A 17,062-nucleotide genomic window follows, 5' to 3' on the forward strand; every position below is an offset into this window, starting at 1 on the left:
CCCAGTGTTACCATTGAGTGTCACCACTAACCTCTCACAGTTGCCGTTCAAAAATAGAAAAAGGTTTTCAAATATTTGAAATCTATCACATCTCAATTTTTTCTTAACAGTCATAAACTTGATGTTGAAAATAGTTTGTCTTTTTGTATCAACCCTTCACAAAATAATAGCAAGTACTCATGAAAGAAATACAATGTGTTCCACTCCATGCTTTATACATATGTTTCACTGAACACTCACATCATTTTTAAATAGATGCTATTATCATCCCCATTTTATAGGCAAATAAATGTAGGTCCACAGCTATTAAATGACTTGCCCAGTGTCACACAGCTTATTTCTAACTATGCAAACAAGATAAAACAGCCATGTTCTTCACCATTAACTTACATAGTTATTCCTCTTTTTTATAAATGGAAAATGTACATAAAAGAAATAGCCTATGTGTTTTGAAAGCATATATTACTTGCCCAGGTCATTTTATTAAGTGTTTATTGTTGTTCAATATTTCATGTGTATTTTCTAGAGAAAACTGTGTGCTCCTTGCATGCAGAAATTTATCATCGTGATTTTTATTTTACAAAAGTAGTCAATACGTCTTTTTGCTTTGGTTTCCACCTTAAGGACTATCCAGTTCTAGAATGCTTCTAGTAAGAGAGTAAGTTGTAAGTGCACCATTTAAAACATTTCACTTACTTTTGAGTACCTGGGATTAAGACAAACCTCATCCATGTGGGGGTGGGGAGGCAGAAATGTCTACACCCTTAGCAATAAAACACAAAGTAGAGATAAATGAGAAATATTAACGGTGCTCTGTCAGGGTTAGAAAGGCTGCAGGGGGTGACATTTCCAGCATCCCTGGAAAAGTGGGTGGAACTTCTACTGGGAATGAACAATGAAAGGGAATATGCAAGCTGATATACCGTAAGTGCAGAGAAATGCAATTGACTGAAAAATATCATGGGAAACTTTCATTTGTGCTTAGATAAACAGATATTAAGGGGGATGGAATGAGACTAGAAGGTACGGACTGGCCAGCAGGTGGCCAGGCTCACAACTCCCTCACCTAAAGATGCTGCTGAGACTTGGAACAATCTGCTTAAATTCCGCTTTCTCAGGTGTGTGCAGAATAGTGCTATCATCTGTTGGGCTACTTCTGCACACAAATTTGTATTTCAGAAAGGGGTGAAAGCTGTTTATAAGGATATGAGTAAGGTAATCTAACATTAGTAAAAGTAAATAAGAGAAGAGAAGAGCATTTAAAGAGGCCTGAAATGAGGGTAAGACAGTCACGTCATGAACACCTCTTTCTTGGCTATAAACTTGACACTGTGCTTTAAAAGCAATCACTGATCAACTTGGGGAGAAATACCTGCTCCATTATCTTTGGAAGTGTCAAGTGGCATCCCACAGGTAACCAATGTGAACCTCTTTTCATTTCTTTACATTTGATGACGAGATGTTGTAGGAGACTATCTCCCAGCACCCTTCACTGCACATCACATAGTGCATGTGCACACACACACACACACACACACACACACACGCACACACACGATAGCGGGAGGCATTCTGGAGCTAACGACTGAGCTAGCAGGGCTCACTGGTTCTCTCAGGTCATGTCTTGGGTAGATCTGACTTTACCAAGAGTGAGCAAATGTTTAACTGCTGAAGCATAGTAAAATGAATGAAAAAGTACACAGATGTTTAAGACCTGGAGACCATCCAATCTCTGGCTTTCATGGCCTTTTCTATCACAATTTCATGTTTTACTACTACCAAGTAATTCAAGCTATTCAGCTGGCGCAAGCTGAGAGGAAAAAAAGGCAAGAGCAAGGAGAGGTGCATTTTGTAAGATTCAGAACTCAGCTATTTAATCCATCAGAAACAAGTTCCGTGTGGATAAGCTGTTTAAATACAATTCCGAAATGCCATCAATGAGCACATCTCTTCTTTTAGGTCTGTACTTGAATATTTAAGAATAAAATTGGCAATGATGACATCATTGTGTGCTTAGTGAACAGTTACTAAAGTCAGGATATTCAGTCATGTGACAGCCAACTAGATACATATTCAAGAGAATGATAAAAAATATCATGAAATGGGAGGACGTTTTGAAAGTTTTCTGAAAAGTGGGATCAAGGCAAGTGTTTAGGGGTGGGAGTTGAGCCTAGTGGCTAGTATGCCAGCTTGGATGTCTGTACGCTATGCTAGGCACTTAACCTGACTCCAGACTTCAGGTAATGCAGACGCTGGGCGGCCATGATGATGACTAAAATAGTTGGGGTTTTTGCTAACTAATCATATGGAAGATCTGGGTTGTCTTCCAGGTTCCAGAGTTTAGCCAGAGATGGGGACCAGCTTTGGGCAGTTGAGGAGTGACCAGCAAAGCCATTAGAAAGTATCACTTTTTTTGGAGTGGTAGGTGTTTTTAGAGGTTTCTCAAAGTCCAATTGGAATATTGCATGGCCTCCAGAAGTCCTTGTAACTGCATTTCAATGCGACAGTGGGACAGAGTAGTACGACAAAGCACCTTTGGATTGATTGTGATTGATGGTTCAGCTGGTAAGGAAAACACACAGGTAAGTGGGAGAGAGCAGATGTCTGAAGCATCCCCACCGCCCTCCCACCACAATGGAGATGAAGCAAAGAGAGAAAAGTCACAAACTCCTGGGTAAAATAGGTTTGCATTATTTTCCAGTCAAACCAATTTCTTTTTAATATAAGAAACATCGTTCAGGTCCTGCAGGAATACCTCTTTTCATCCCAGGGCCTCTCTTTATGGAGACTCTCTCATTTCTGGCCAAAAAATATCTATAAAATATTTATTTCTCTCCTGATAAGCCAGAACTCTTCTTTAATTAAATGCAATTGAAGCCGACAGGTGGAATTGTTTCTAAGTCCTCCAACTATCTTAAAGAGATCTCATAACATCTGAAACGCATGTTTTAAGGAACTATTGGAAAGGGTGAGCACAGGTTTGGAGTAAGAATCTGAGGGATTTATTATTTTAGCGTTAGCAGTGTGATAGACACAGCGTGTCTCAGCATCCTTTTTTTGTCCTTAGTCCTTCAACGCTCTCACCATTTGAATTAAAAAAGATTTGGGACACTTTAGCAGCGTGGATGACTTCTTATTCATTTCCTTCTGCTCACATTTAAAGAGGGCTCAAAATGACTCATTAATGAGAAAGGAAATTTAAAATGAAAGAGTTGTTTCATGGTTGAGTCTCCAGGGAGATTTGCTAATATCTTGTTATCTTGAGCATTCTCCTTATTTCCCTGTATTTTAATAACCTCTCAGTTTTCTGAGAAACACATCTTTCTCCATGAAGTTGTTGCCTCACATATACAGTAATGGTAATGCTTAAGACTTCAATGTTTTAAAAGTATGTGTTTAATAAAACCCAATACAGTTCTCTAGAGATAGTGAAATTATAAAGCATTTCCTTAATAAAATATCACTAACGTTTTAATTGGTTATTACTACTAGTAGAGTAAAAATATCATTTCTCAAATGTTTGCTTTTGTCTTAAGCTCTCATAGGTCTACAAAATGGAGGTACTTTTATAAGCAAGGTTATATTGATTCTTCTTGTCTTTTCTAAAGGAAGTAGGGAGTAACTGTCTGGGAACAGGCGCCGGCTGAGGGGGGGGAGTTTTGGGTAGGGAGAAAGAAATTTGATTTGGTGTGAATTGGTTGGGGAGGTGGGAGGTTTGTTGTAGGTTTGGTTGTGAGTTTATGTGGGGGGTGGGAATTGTAATTGAGGGGGGGGGGGTGAGTGGTGGGTGATGTTAATGTGTTGTTGGGGGGTAGGGTAATTGGTGGTATGGGGGAGATGGGATGGTGGGGAATGTGTATAGGAGATGGAGTATGTGGGTATTGTTTATTTATGAATTAAAATACTGAGACAATAACATGCCCTTACTCCAACCCATCAAACTCCCTACCCTACCCCCCCCCTACCCTACCTAAAAAATTCCTACCAACCCCCCACACCAACCCATCTCCACACATATAACCACACCTCCCTCCAAACCTATCCGCACCTCCCATACAAACAAACAAAACAAAACACCCACTGACAACCCCCCAAATACCAGTAAATAACAGAAACAATACCCCCTCAGCCCAAATACCACAGACACCCACCACCAACCACAACTCATTATCCAACACCTAACACCGAGTCATGATCCCTAACAACAATAACCCTACATCATACAACCCTTCCAAACCTACCCCCTCATCCCAAACACCAACATGGAACACAACATCAATCTCCCGAACCCATTCCCTCATCATTTCACACAATCCCCTAATCCTGCCTCTACCTACAAAAATGTCTACACCCCTTCCATCCTTTCACACCCTCTTTCTAATTCATCCTTCTCTTCCCGTCTCCCCATCTCAAAAACCACCCCTTCACCATCTTCCCACAGACCTACTACTTAATGAAGCACACTTACCTACCACCTGCCTTTCCTCAGGTTGAACTTGCAGGGGCTAACAGATATGTCAAGCACATCTATTAAAGTATTTTGTTGTTGTTGTTGCTTTAAATCTGCAGTCAATTTCACTTATGTTTAGAATTAGTTATTTAGGGTGATGGGTACATATAATGATGACTTTCACACTACTCTATGTACTTCTCTGTATATTTCAACAATCCTCTTGTTTCTATAAAGGCTTATTTATATATTTTGAAATATTTATTTATTTACTTCTTAAATTGGAAAGTCAGATATACAGAAAGGAGGAGAAACAGGAAGATTTTTTGTTTGTTGGATCACTCCCAAGTGGCCACAATGGCCAGAGTTGAGCTGATCTGAAGCCAGCAGCCTCTACCTAGTCTCCCACATGGATGCAGGGTCCCAAGGCTTTGGGCCGTCCTCAACTGCTTTCCCAGGCCACAAGCAGGGAGCTGGATGGGAAGTGGGATTGCCGGGATTAGAACCAGTGCCCATATGGGATCCTGGTGCATGCAAGGGGAGGACTTCAGCCACTAGGCTACCATGCCAGGACCCTTCTTGTTCTTTTTAAGGAAGAATAAAATGAACAGCTACTTTACATGACAGCTTGACAATGACTATTTCTAGAAGGAAAGCTGAGATGAACTTTAAGTCAATGTCACTCATAAGACAGCATAGACTAGTGCTCTAAAGTATTTGCTCCCCTTCTTCGTTATGGTTTCTGTCTTGGCAATAAACCATTACCTTTGATTTTACCACACTCACTCACAAGAATCAGCTGTGACTTCTGGTGGAACAAGTTGCAATGCTTTGTGTTGGCATTAATTGATCGAATGCTAACTGAATGTCTACTGTTCAGGAAAATCACGTAACATTGAAAGCAATTCAGCTGAACGATTTAGAAACCTCGACTCTCATTCCGGAGAGTAACTTGTATCTTGGTTTTAAAAAGTTTAAAATTTTCTCAAAATTTCTCTGGAAAGTTAAAATAAATTTCTACAGTTCAAAATATACAGTTCCAAAAGGATCTTAGATTATTTCTTTTTCCATTTTTCACTTTAAGTATAACAAGAAATTTTGGTTAGGTATAATGTATAAGACACAGAAATTGGTCTTTATAAGAGTTTAGTGAGATAGCAAAACATGATCAATTTCAGGTTGCTAAGAAATAGGTAAGAGAATAGTAAAAGCGGTGCATGTATAACCTAAAGTTATGATATTATTTGGTAGATGCTTAAATGTATAACCCAGATATCCATTGAAGACACTCAGGCCTCCATCTTCTGGCTGCATCAGGTCTCAGCTCTCAGCTAAGGCTCTCTTCTGGAATCAAATGAGCAGTGATCCCAAGAAAACCTCCAATAAATTTGCTGCACATAAATCTTTGTGTCTAGTTTCTAAGGAATGAGACCTAGGCACTGTTATACACCTCTTTTTTTTCCCAAAGATGCCTTTGACAATCTTCATACCAGTATCCACAACCTGGACACAGATTAGATTTCTATAAAAAAATTACTGCGAATATTTACCATACATTTCCTAATTGTATTTTCATTCCCCATAAGTAGAACACTCACATTTTTAGGTCATTACAGGATCCGTTCATGATTACCCACCCTTCCTTTAATTTATAAATAATATAAAAAACTCTGATTAGTGAGATTTAGGCTGCCCACAGTTGATATATAACTGACCATATTTCCAGAACATTTTGTTTGTGCCATGATATATTTACCTTGTGTCTTTTCAAAGATGATTCTGACCGGTAAATAACAAATATATGTATTATAAGTATATTTATCACATTTATTATTTACATAGGGAAATTACTTATTTCCATTGATGCAGAAAACCTACTAAAGATTTTATTATATACAATGATTAATCTATAATGAATTAATCGATTGTTGGGTGTATAAATGTGTGGACCAGTGGTGTTTCTAGTGGTGATGGATTGCCTAATTCTTTAAGTACATTATAAATGACACAAGTGGCTTAAGAACCACCAAGTTATTGATCAGATTTCAACAACTTTCATGTATCAAAACCCAAAAAGAACATCTAATCAAACTAAATTTCCCCAAAGTAAGAATTCTAGTTTCATTTTTACTACTGTCGACTGAATTCCTAATGACCTGGAGCCCTTGTCATGTATTATATACTACAGAAATTATATCAAGGCAGTTTACAAGTTTAGGGTATTGGTAGGCATACAAGTTCAATTCACTGAAAGATGTCCTCAGGTTAATATTGCTTACATGCCCTTGGGAGCTTTTGTTTTTTAAGTCATGATTTCAGTAAATAACTTTTAGATTTTCAGTAATTTACTTCAGACATTTTGATGAATAAAGACCTAGAAAAAAAGACTGTTCTGAAGAAATTATTTTAGTAACCACCTAAACATCCTATATGACTCAAAAATTAATGTAAAGTTGTTCCAGAAACTGACATGACGTAAAACAAAATAAACCCCCTCAACATATCACTCCAATACGCCCATTCACAATACTCAACGCCACACCATCGCCCCCATCTTCCTCCCCCCACCGTTTACCCCCCCGAACTAACATCTACACTTCCACCACAAGAAACCCCCACCCTACTCCCGAGTCCCCCCAACCGTCATCCCCCCACACTTCCCCTCCAAACCCCCATTCCTATCATTTGACCAAACTTCCCCCCCCCTCCCCTATACACCCCCCAATTACACCAACCTCCCAACCCGACTCTAATAAACTTCCTGTCCTCCCCTCAACCACACCAACTCCCATCCCCCTTCCTCCCTACCCCGTAATCACCCCCCCACCCCCTCCACCTCCTGCTTCCTTACAATACCATCCCCCTACCAACATCCCCCCCCCCCCATCCCCCACCCTCCTCCCACTCTCACCCCAACACTCCCAGCCGCACTCCGCAGCCGCCCCCCAGTCTGACCACCCTCCCTGCCCCCCGCAGACCCACGCCCCCCCACCCCAACGGCTCAACCCCCGAACCTACCACCCCCCCCACCAACCCAACCCCCCACCCCCAACCAAACTAATTCCATGGTCCCCGTCAGTGCCAACCCCCCCCTGCACAGTAAACCACCCCACCACCAAATCCCCCTCCCATCCAACCAACTCCCCCAGATCCCCCCGCCCCCCTCCCCCCTTCTTTGACAACACACCCCTCCCCCTCATACAACATATCTAACCAATCCGACCAATACCCCCAGACACCACCCTCCCCTTACCATCCACCCTCGCCACCATCCTCACCCCCCGAACCCCCGTACGCAGCTTCACACAATCCACCAAATTCTTCACCACACACCCCCCGATACGCACAGCCCCCCATTCATAACCCATTCCCCCGAACTCCCCTCCCCTAAGCCCTCTCAAGGGCCCGCACAGAGATACCACCTTGTGTCACACCGGAAGGAACAGCATACACAAATCAATAAATGTGAGATGCCACATTAACAAATTGAAGAATATAAGTCGTATGATTATTGCAATACACACAGAGAAAGTGTTTGATAAAATATAACATCCTAAATAAAATCCTTAAGCAAACCTTGTATAAAATGAACATTGCTCAGTACAGTCAAGGCAATCTATGACAAACCCACTGCCAGCAAACATACTGACGGGGAAAACAGGAAGCACTTCCACTCAGATCTGCAGCCAGGCCAGCATGCCTACTTCCACCATCAATATTCAATGATTCAGGAAATTTTAACCAGAGCCATTAGGCAAGAAAAAGAAATCCAGGGAAAACACTTTGGAAAGGAGGGTGTCAAATTATCCCTATTTACTGGGGACATGATCCTACATACGGTGGATTCGAAAGACTCCACAAGAGACTACTGGAACTCATAAGAGAGTTTAATTGAGTTGTGGAACATGAAATCAACACACAAAAATCAATAGTTTTTGTGTGTATGAATAATAAGAAAGAACTTGTAAGATCAGTACCACTCATGGTAGCTATAAAAATTAAATGCTTTGGAATAAATTTAACCAAAGAGGTAAAAGAGCTCTACATTGAAACATTACAAAACATTAAAGAAAGGAATAGAAGACACTAAAAAATGTATGTATGTAACTTGCCTTTCAAATATATAATATAGAATATAGAAGTTATAAGTTACATATAATGCATAATTTAGAATGTATTATATATAATATATATATTTTAAAAGAATCTTACTTTGGAAATACATAAAAATTATTCTCCTTATATTGATAAAAATTTAAAAACAAAGAATTGCTAAAACAAAAATTAAGTGACTGAGTATATGGGAATTATAATAAGATTAAGAAAAAGAAAGAAAGAAAGAAAGAAAGAAAGAAAGAAAGAAAGAAAGAAAGAAAGAAAGAAAGAAAGAAAGAAAGAAAACCATGAACTTGGCAAATGTGGCTTTGACCTTAGTGACCTCAAATAAAATTAGAAAAAATATTTCCTTCCAAAGTCTGCAGCATGGCAACAAAAATACAGTGCACATTAGGGAAACAGATGATGTTATGCTCCAAGTGTGGCGACCTGGTGGGTACAGATGAAAAGCAGGAGGAAAAATAGCAGCTGAGCTGTTGGGGTTGTTTGTGTGCCATACTGCAATATGTCAAGCATGGAATGAAGGAGTCACCTTTAAGCTGTATTATTGTGCATCTCCCAAGGCACTGCCATGTGAGTTAACACTGGATTACAGAACCCCAAATGAAATAGGAGGCAAATTAGGACACAAACTGAGCTCCTGAACATCCGTGAGAGAAAAGTCACTGTCCCAATTGGACATGGAAATCAGATCTTCTCAACCCAAGCAGAAAATTGGAAATATCACTAAATTTCAACACACCTTGATAGAATTCTTTAGCATTCTTACATTTCCGTACATCAGAAAAACACACTTTGGCTAACCCCATTGGACTAGTCACTGGACCCCTTCTTATAATGAGCTTCACACATTCATTCCTTATCTTTTTCATTCCTTTTGATTGTCTCTCTCCCCACAGGGACTTTGAGAACTGTTGTTCTTTTCCGTTTTCCCACATGATAACCTCACCTGAAAGGCCAATAACTTAAAATTCAGAATTAGATTTCCTGTCAAAAATCATATTAGCATATTATCTTTCCCCTCTGTGTATTCTTTACAATAATTTAAAAAATGTATAAATTTGAGTGTTTGTTACTGAAATTGTTTAATCCACTTAAGTCTATTTTTATTTATCTTTGATAATGTAGCTGTTTTTCCTTTCATTTATACTTTGATTCTCCTGTCGGCTCTTTTGCTTTCTGATAAATACTAGACAGAGGCATATTCTTTTGTATTAGGATATAGAGATCACATAGATGCATAAAGAATTCAAATTTGTTTGCTTTAGCAAACATTCATTTGAAATGATTACACTAGGAGAGTAGACATGTTAAAGAAAAACCATGGGCCCTGTGTGGTAGCCTAGCAGCTAAAGTCCTTGCCTTTCATGTGTCAAGATCCCATATGGGTACCAAATCTAATCCCAGCAGCCCTGCTTATCAGCAATTCCCTGCTTGTGGCCTTAGAAAGCAGCAGAGAATGGCTCAAAGTCTTGCGACCCTGCATACACATGGGAGACCCAGAAGAGTTCCTGGCTCCTGGCTTCGAATCAGTGTACCTCTGGCCATTGTGGTCACTTGGGGAGTGAATCAATGGATGAAAGATCTTCCTCTTTGTCTCTCTCTTCCTCTTTATATATCTGACTTTGTAATAAAAATAAATAAATCTTAAAAATTAAATTAAAATTAAGAAAATGAAATGAAAGAATAATCCCTGACCTTAAGGAGTTGGAATTCTTAGAGTAAAATAAATATAAGTTGCTATGTTCAATATTACATGGCAAGTACAATCAGAGCAGTATATCAACACATGAGAACACAGTAGGAGTTACTTAAGATGGAATATTGAAGGCATACATCCAGAGACTGATGGAGTCTAAACTGAATTTCAGAAAGTCAGAATTGAAAACTGGGGAACAACCAACTGGTCCAAGCAAAAATTAGAGTGGATGAGGGTTGGTTGGGCTTAGCCTCAGCATTAGCTGGCAGAAGCTGGCACTGGGAGCTAATTCTGTCAAGTCAAATGCCAGAACCACCTGGAGAGTGCATAATCTGGGAGTGGGTGTGGCCTAAAAGGGAAACAGTGGGCACCTCCCTCGGGGTTACTCCTCTCACTGGACAGCATGAAAACCAGGACAGGGGCAGGGATGGCTAGACAGAAAAGCACCTGCCAGTAGGTGTATGGGCTGGATAGTAGGTTGGCTGAGTTGAACTAGCCTTCAATGCCCATTGACATGTATGAGAGCTAAATGGGATGTGCGACAGACTGGACAAGCCTGCAGTACATACTGGCAAGCATGGGAACCAGGATAGTGGGCAAGCCTGGTGGGGCTTATGGGGAGTCGCCCCAACTAGGCTGCAGCTCCAACTGGTTTGCGTGAGGGCCAAGTATTAAGTGGATAGGATGGAGCTGGACTACAAAACCCGTTGGTTCACAAGGAAGACAGGGCTGGAAAGAGAGCGGACCCAGCAATCCCAATGACCAGCATGTGCATAAGCTGATTGGTGTGATGGACAGTGTTTAGGTCTGTACTAGCAAACTCACTCAAGAATCAGGTCTGGGATCATCTCTGATGAAGTTTCTTTGAAGATCCCTTCAACTGAACTGCTGATCTCAGAACCCCAACCATGGAGGGACTGTCAGCCAGTGGACTCTGAATAGGTTTCATTGCGATTGGAATGGCGAGATTGGCAGCAATGCAGAACTGATGAACTATCAAAACTGCATGAGCAGGACCCTCGGAGTGCGCCTTCCATTGGGGATCTGGGATGGGTAGGAGGTTGGGCATTCCCCTTTGTTACTCCCCTAACCCTAGATACAGGGGAAAATGATATTAGTGTGGAAACAATGGTATTACCCACTTTCACCCTGTAGCCCTTGACCCTTTGTACCCTGATCAACTAAGTAAGAATATTTTTAAATTTTTTTTAAAAAGATATTTAAAAAAAAGAAAACTGAGGAACAAGAAGAAAATAAGTGTTCTAGACAGAAAGAACAACAACAACAAAAAAGGTTTTGAACAAACTGAAATGCATCAGGTATGAAAAAAATGGGCAGAGAGATCATAGGCCCAAACATGTTTTGAACTTGCTCTCTCAAAAACTAAATATGAGCACCTTCATTTACATTCAATCAATTCCATTTCAATAGATTAAATAATATTAAGAGCCAGACAATTTAAAATACAACTGAAGCAAGAGTCTTGGGAAGTCATTGCAGAGCTTCTGCTACTTTTCTGAGAGTCACTGGAGAATGTTAAGTGGTTAATATTTGGTTAGATCCAAGTTTTTGACAAGTTTTGCCAAAGAGAGTAAAGCATTAAAGTGTCAATAAAATTTAACAAAACAAGTTGTAAAGGTGTTAGAAGAGGCCACTGAGGGCTCATGAGGTCATTAATTAGTGTAGTCAGAATTGATAAGAAGTAGATAAATAAAAAAATATGCAGAATAAAAATTAGTTTGGGGTGCACTGCTTAATCATATTGAAGAATACATTTGCACAGGAAGAAGTTTGGAAAACGATACACTTGCAGACTCTGACCTGATTTGGTTGGAATGTCGAAGGGTATAGGCAGCAGAAGCCTTAAAGTTTAAAGAATTTAGGAGATAAAAGTCTTAGATAACCTTTACTGTAGCCAAGAAAGGCAAAGAGAAAGTGGCCAGACATTCACAACATGCATTTCAGAGGAGGAACACACTCAAAGAACAGTTCTCTTCTTAGCTCCAATGTGTGGAGGGATACGGTCTGTCTGGAATAATGTGGCGCAGATTCAGAAAGCCAAAACCATTTGAGCAACAGGTGTTTTCATCACACAGTTTCAACCTATTAAAAGCAATGAATATTGGAAAAGCATTTTTTTTTTCACTTCAGGAACAAGACGAATAAAAGCAGGATAACTATTTTAACAGTTTGGGAAACCAGAAGACCTAGCAATCTCTAGTCTTCAATCACAACACAGAAATGTCGTCTAGTCTATATTTGCAGAAGTGTATCTTTTATATCATTGCTTCAAAGACTAGATGGCATGAGTGTGTCACTTAAATGTATACATAATTTCCAGATGAGCAGATAAGAGTCCATAGGGATCGTAAGGTACATATGTGGGTTCATAGAAAGTATGCCAGAGTGTAATTTCAGAGAAGGTCTCTTGAACTATACTCAGTTCAGTATAACTCAAGGTCAGAAAAGATGTATTCATGCTTTGGAGATCTTGGGCAATTTCACGGAGAATGAGAAAAAGTCATGACGGTTCAATAGGCCCTTCACTATGAGCACTCCTAGAATAATACAGGAGAAGCTGTAATTAGAGTCTCAGACACTTAAATATTTTCAAGTAAAAGCAAATAAAAGCAGTAAAGTAAGACCATGCAACTGAAGAGTTCCAGAGGTAGATTCCTTCAACAGAAATGCACCCACAGAGATAGCTAGCAAAGGCTTCCATGAAAATGGATACACATCAGCTAAGATATCTTTTGACTAAAATAATGAAATCCTGTCTGACATATATAGATCCTATTGGCTATGCTGTTCTACAAATGACAATTGCAGAAGAGAATAGAATGCACAGAGCAGGATTGATCCAAAGTTCAATTAAATTGAGATTTCATTCCCTGACCTTCTCTATATCTTCAGAATTTTCCCTGTAGTTGTACTGATTTTCAAGTTTGGCTTTATCCCAGATTGTGGTTATTTTAGTGAGCTGGAGTAAGCTCCCCGAAACAGAAACTAGCTTATTCTCCTGACATGAACAAATGCTTCTTTGGGGTCAAGACAGAATGTGATGGATAATAAAACAAGACAAATGTTAGTATGAAGTGACTCTTCTCACCATTGTGATAAATTAATGTTAAAATGTATTTATTTATAAGTATTCTAGAAGCACAAAGCAACATAGCTAGATGTCAAGCTTAGTTCTCTAGAGACCTTATAATAGTGCATATTTGTTATTATTCTATTTCCCACTAAACACTGTGGGATTTCTGACAAATATAAAATACTAATAATTTTTATGCATTGGGTCTGAGATGGGTGGAGGAATAATAAATACTTTTTGAATAAACAAAAAATAACTAACAAAATAAGTAATCAGTCAGCATAATCACATATTCTAGGTGCTATGTGCAATAGACTTGGCTTCTGATCATTAGCAATACCAAAAATAATGCTCACATAGAGCCCTCACATTCCTACCATGTTTACTTAGAACAACTATATATTACACTACTTCATAATACAGGAGTTGAGTATCAGTCATACATGTATGCAATGTAGTCACAATCCCTTTTGTAATTGTTAACAAGAAACTGTATACTATTTTAATAATTTAAAGTAAAAAGGACTCTTGCTGCTTACATAGGGGGTTCAAAAGGGCAAATCTGACATCTTACCTGGCTACATTTGATTAAATAATGCGTGCTAATCTATATGAACATGCTCTGGGAATGCTACCCTGAGTTCTCAGTCCCAGGAAACATCGATTGTACATCCTTGGGATCCAATCCTTTTTTCTCATTCGTATTGGCCACTAGGACTAAGGAATACAACTCCATTTTTTTGGTATTGGGCTCTTGAGAGCTTTGAAGCTTCACTTCTTCTTGGCTATATATGCTCCACACCCAGAAAACTGAAAAGAAAGTCCAGATGTAGTCATTGTGATTGGTGAGAGGTTGGATGCACACAAACTTCTGCCCATGGAGAACTCCCACACTATTCCTCATCCTCACTAAAAATAAATAAAATCCTTAAATCAAGTCCCTTACCCCTGTTCTTTCTGAATCATGTAAGACTTTCTGGTGAAGCCTGCCTTGCTCTATCCAGAACCATCTCTCTTGGGTAAGTAACAGGTGTTTTCACATCGAACGGTAAGAATACAAATAGGCATTCATTAGCATTATCTTCTATTCCAGTTCTGGATATGGTTTCATCTGTATTTGCACAGGGTTTATTACAGTCGAGTCCTCTAAATCTTCATTATTTGGTTCTCTTCTGTAGATCTCTTTAACAGGGAATTAAAAAGCTAACATAAGTGTTCCTCGGATGCACATAGAAGCCAGTGTCACAGAATTGAAGCTTTAATACCCCAAGAAAAAATTAGGGAAAAGTGTAGAGTGATGTTATGATTAGCAATCAATCAATCAATCAATCAATAAAACATCTACCTGCCTGATTCCAAATTGGCTATGCCATTAGTAATCTTTCTAGAATCCACTCAAACTGCATCAGATGCTGGGGTGCTGAGAAGAGCAGAGAATTACACATTTTATACCTCACACTGATTTGTTTCTTTCAGCATATAAATAAAAGGCTATGTGGTACCCTTTCTAAAACCAATGTTAAGGAAATTAACACTGACAGTGAAAAAACAGATTTTCCACATCTAAGTAGCACATTCTTGGGAAGAAAAATTCCAACCTACAGTTTATTCATAACACAGTAGTTGTTTAAACTACAACTTACAATTTAGTATGTGCTAAAATATTGTGGTAGCTATTTCATGTACATTGCCCCATTTATCATTATAAAAACTTCCTGGGTTAAAGACTGTCATTAGACCAACAGCAACCCCAAACAGATTATGCAACCAGCAATCACTCAGATTCAAGCTCAGATTACCCATCCCCAAGGCCCATAGAGTGATAGAATCATTCTGTGACTTCAAATCTACCTTGGTAAGGGATGCATTTTCTCATTTCCTTATAATTTTTGAAAACATAATAGATCCTTAACAAACCAATTATCTGGCCCACTTCTGAAAGGTGCATCTTTTTTTTTTTTCCTACTGGGATATTGAAAAATATCTGTCACAGCTGATAAATGAAACATACAAAACCATTACATCCAAAATTTTCTCAGTTCAGCTACATTACCTCAAAGAAATTACAGCACAAATCTGGATGTAGCAAGAACATGAGATGAATGCCTGTAGAACTTTTTCAATCATTAATCTCTGCATTGTAACAACGTATTCTAGGCACTGTGACAAAGCAGGAAAAATACAAGTCGTGTTTTCAATGCATCTGAGAATATAAATCATGACCTAACAGTTGATCCAAATTCTAATAATTTGAATTAATTCATTACATTAATATGAATAGCTTCATAAGTGAGGTAAGCATTTTAAAGAATTAGGCATTTTTAAAAGCAGTTGCAGGTTTACCTTGAAATTGAGAAGGTAGTATAAGAATTTCCTATATGTAATATTTTAATTTTAACATTTCTTTTGTTCTGAGCATCTTAATGTATTTATGGCCTCAGTCTTTGGAAAAAAGAAAATAGTTCTATGTAAAATAATTTATATACCGAAATCCACCATTTTAATACTAGTTGAGTATAATTGGCAGGTGTATAACTTAAATGTAAAACAGTAGGGGGAGCTCAAAGACAGGTTGCATGAAATAAAGGCTGATTTTTTTTTTTTTTGAGAGTATGAAAAAGTTATTTTAATGCATCTTTGGAAAGAAAGAAAACAACAGATTCACAGGGGGGAATTATTAGATGGTTTTTCATTCAGGAAATTCAAGAGCAACAGTTAATAAAACAGAGGAATTCTTCCCCACCCAGAACATTATTAAGAACTGAAATAACTAATTACATTGCACAAAATTACTAGACATCAGGATAAGGTCATAGAATCTACAATCTAGCGTACATCCACTAGATTGATTAAAATGAAATAGATAATATCAAGTGTTGACAGGAATGTGGAGCAACCAGAAAAGGAAGTGATGATTGACTGTGATCAGGAAACTGAATATTGACGTTAGCAGGTCATATTAAAAAGCAAAACCCAAACGACCAAATGCCTGCGAGTCAGGCCATGCTGCCAGAAGCACATATGCAAGAGATATGTGTACCCATATATACAAAACACATGTATAATAAAAACTTTTCTTAAAATATGCTTATTTATTTGAATGACAGAGAAAGAGGGAAGCAGGAGGAGAGGGAGAGCCCTAGTTAGTGAGGTCATCCATTGGTTTACTTCCCAAATAGCCACCATAGCCATAACCAGGGCTGAGTCAGGTTGAGACAATGAACACAAAATAATGTACAAAAGTAGACCAACAAGATGACAAACCTATGTTTCAAAAATATTTAGTTACATTTTTTTTCTTCATTTTTGAAAGGCACAGCACTAGAGACTAAGATATTTCATGTTTTGGTTTAGCTTCCAAAATACTAAAACATGAATGACCGAGTCAGACAGAAGCTGTCAGTGGATCTCAACCTAACGTCCCGCACATGGATAGCATGGACCAAGTTATTCAGGCTATCAACTCATTGCTACCAGGATGTGTATTAGCAAGAGTCTAGAATAAGAAGCAGAGCCAGAACTTGAACCCAGACATTGTGATATGGGACATGCGACTCCAGTGGTATTTTAATGGTTATGATAGAAATCCATCCTAAAATAAGACATTCATCTCTTTAGAGAAAGATAAAGTAGATAAATAAGAGACAATTACAAAGTCAACAGGCAAAAAACAAAACTTGTAAAGCTGCACATCTAATAACCA

At 38.7% G+C, this 17,062-nt stretch overlaps 1 protein-coding gene across 4 annotated transcripts in view; it reads right to left on the reverse strand.

Annotated features, from left to right (window-relative positions):
- PDE4D (phosphodiesterase 4D) overlaps window positions 1–17,062 on the reverse strand; it is a 1,371,497-nt gene that overhangs the window by 424,487 nt on the left and 929,948 nt on the right. The window lies entirely within an intron of this gene.

Source organism: Ochotona curzoniae, unplaced genomic scaffold (genome assembly GCF_017591425.1).
Source record: "Ochotona curzoniae isolate NIBS_2020 unplaced genomic scaffold, NIBS_Ocur_1.0 contig_2754, whole genome shotgun sequence".
Taxonomy (NCBI): Eukaryota; Metazoa; Chordata; class Mammalia; order Lagomorpha; family Ochotonidae; genus Ochotona; species Ochotona curzoniae.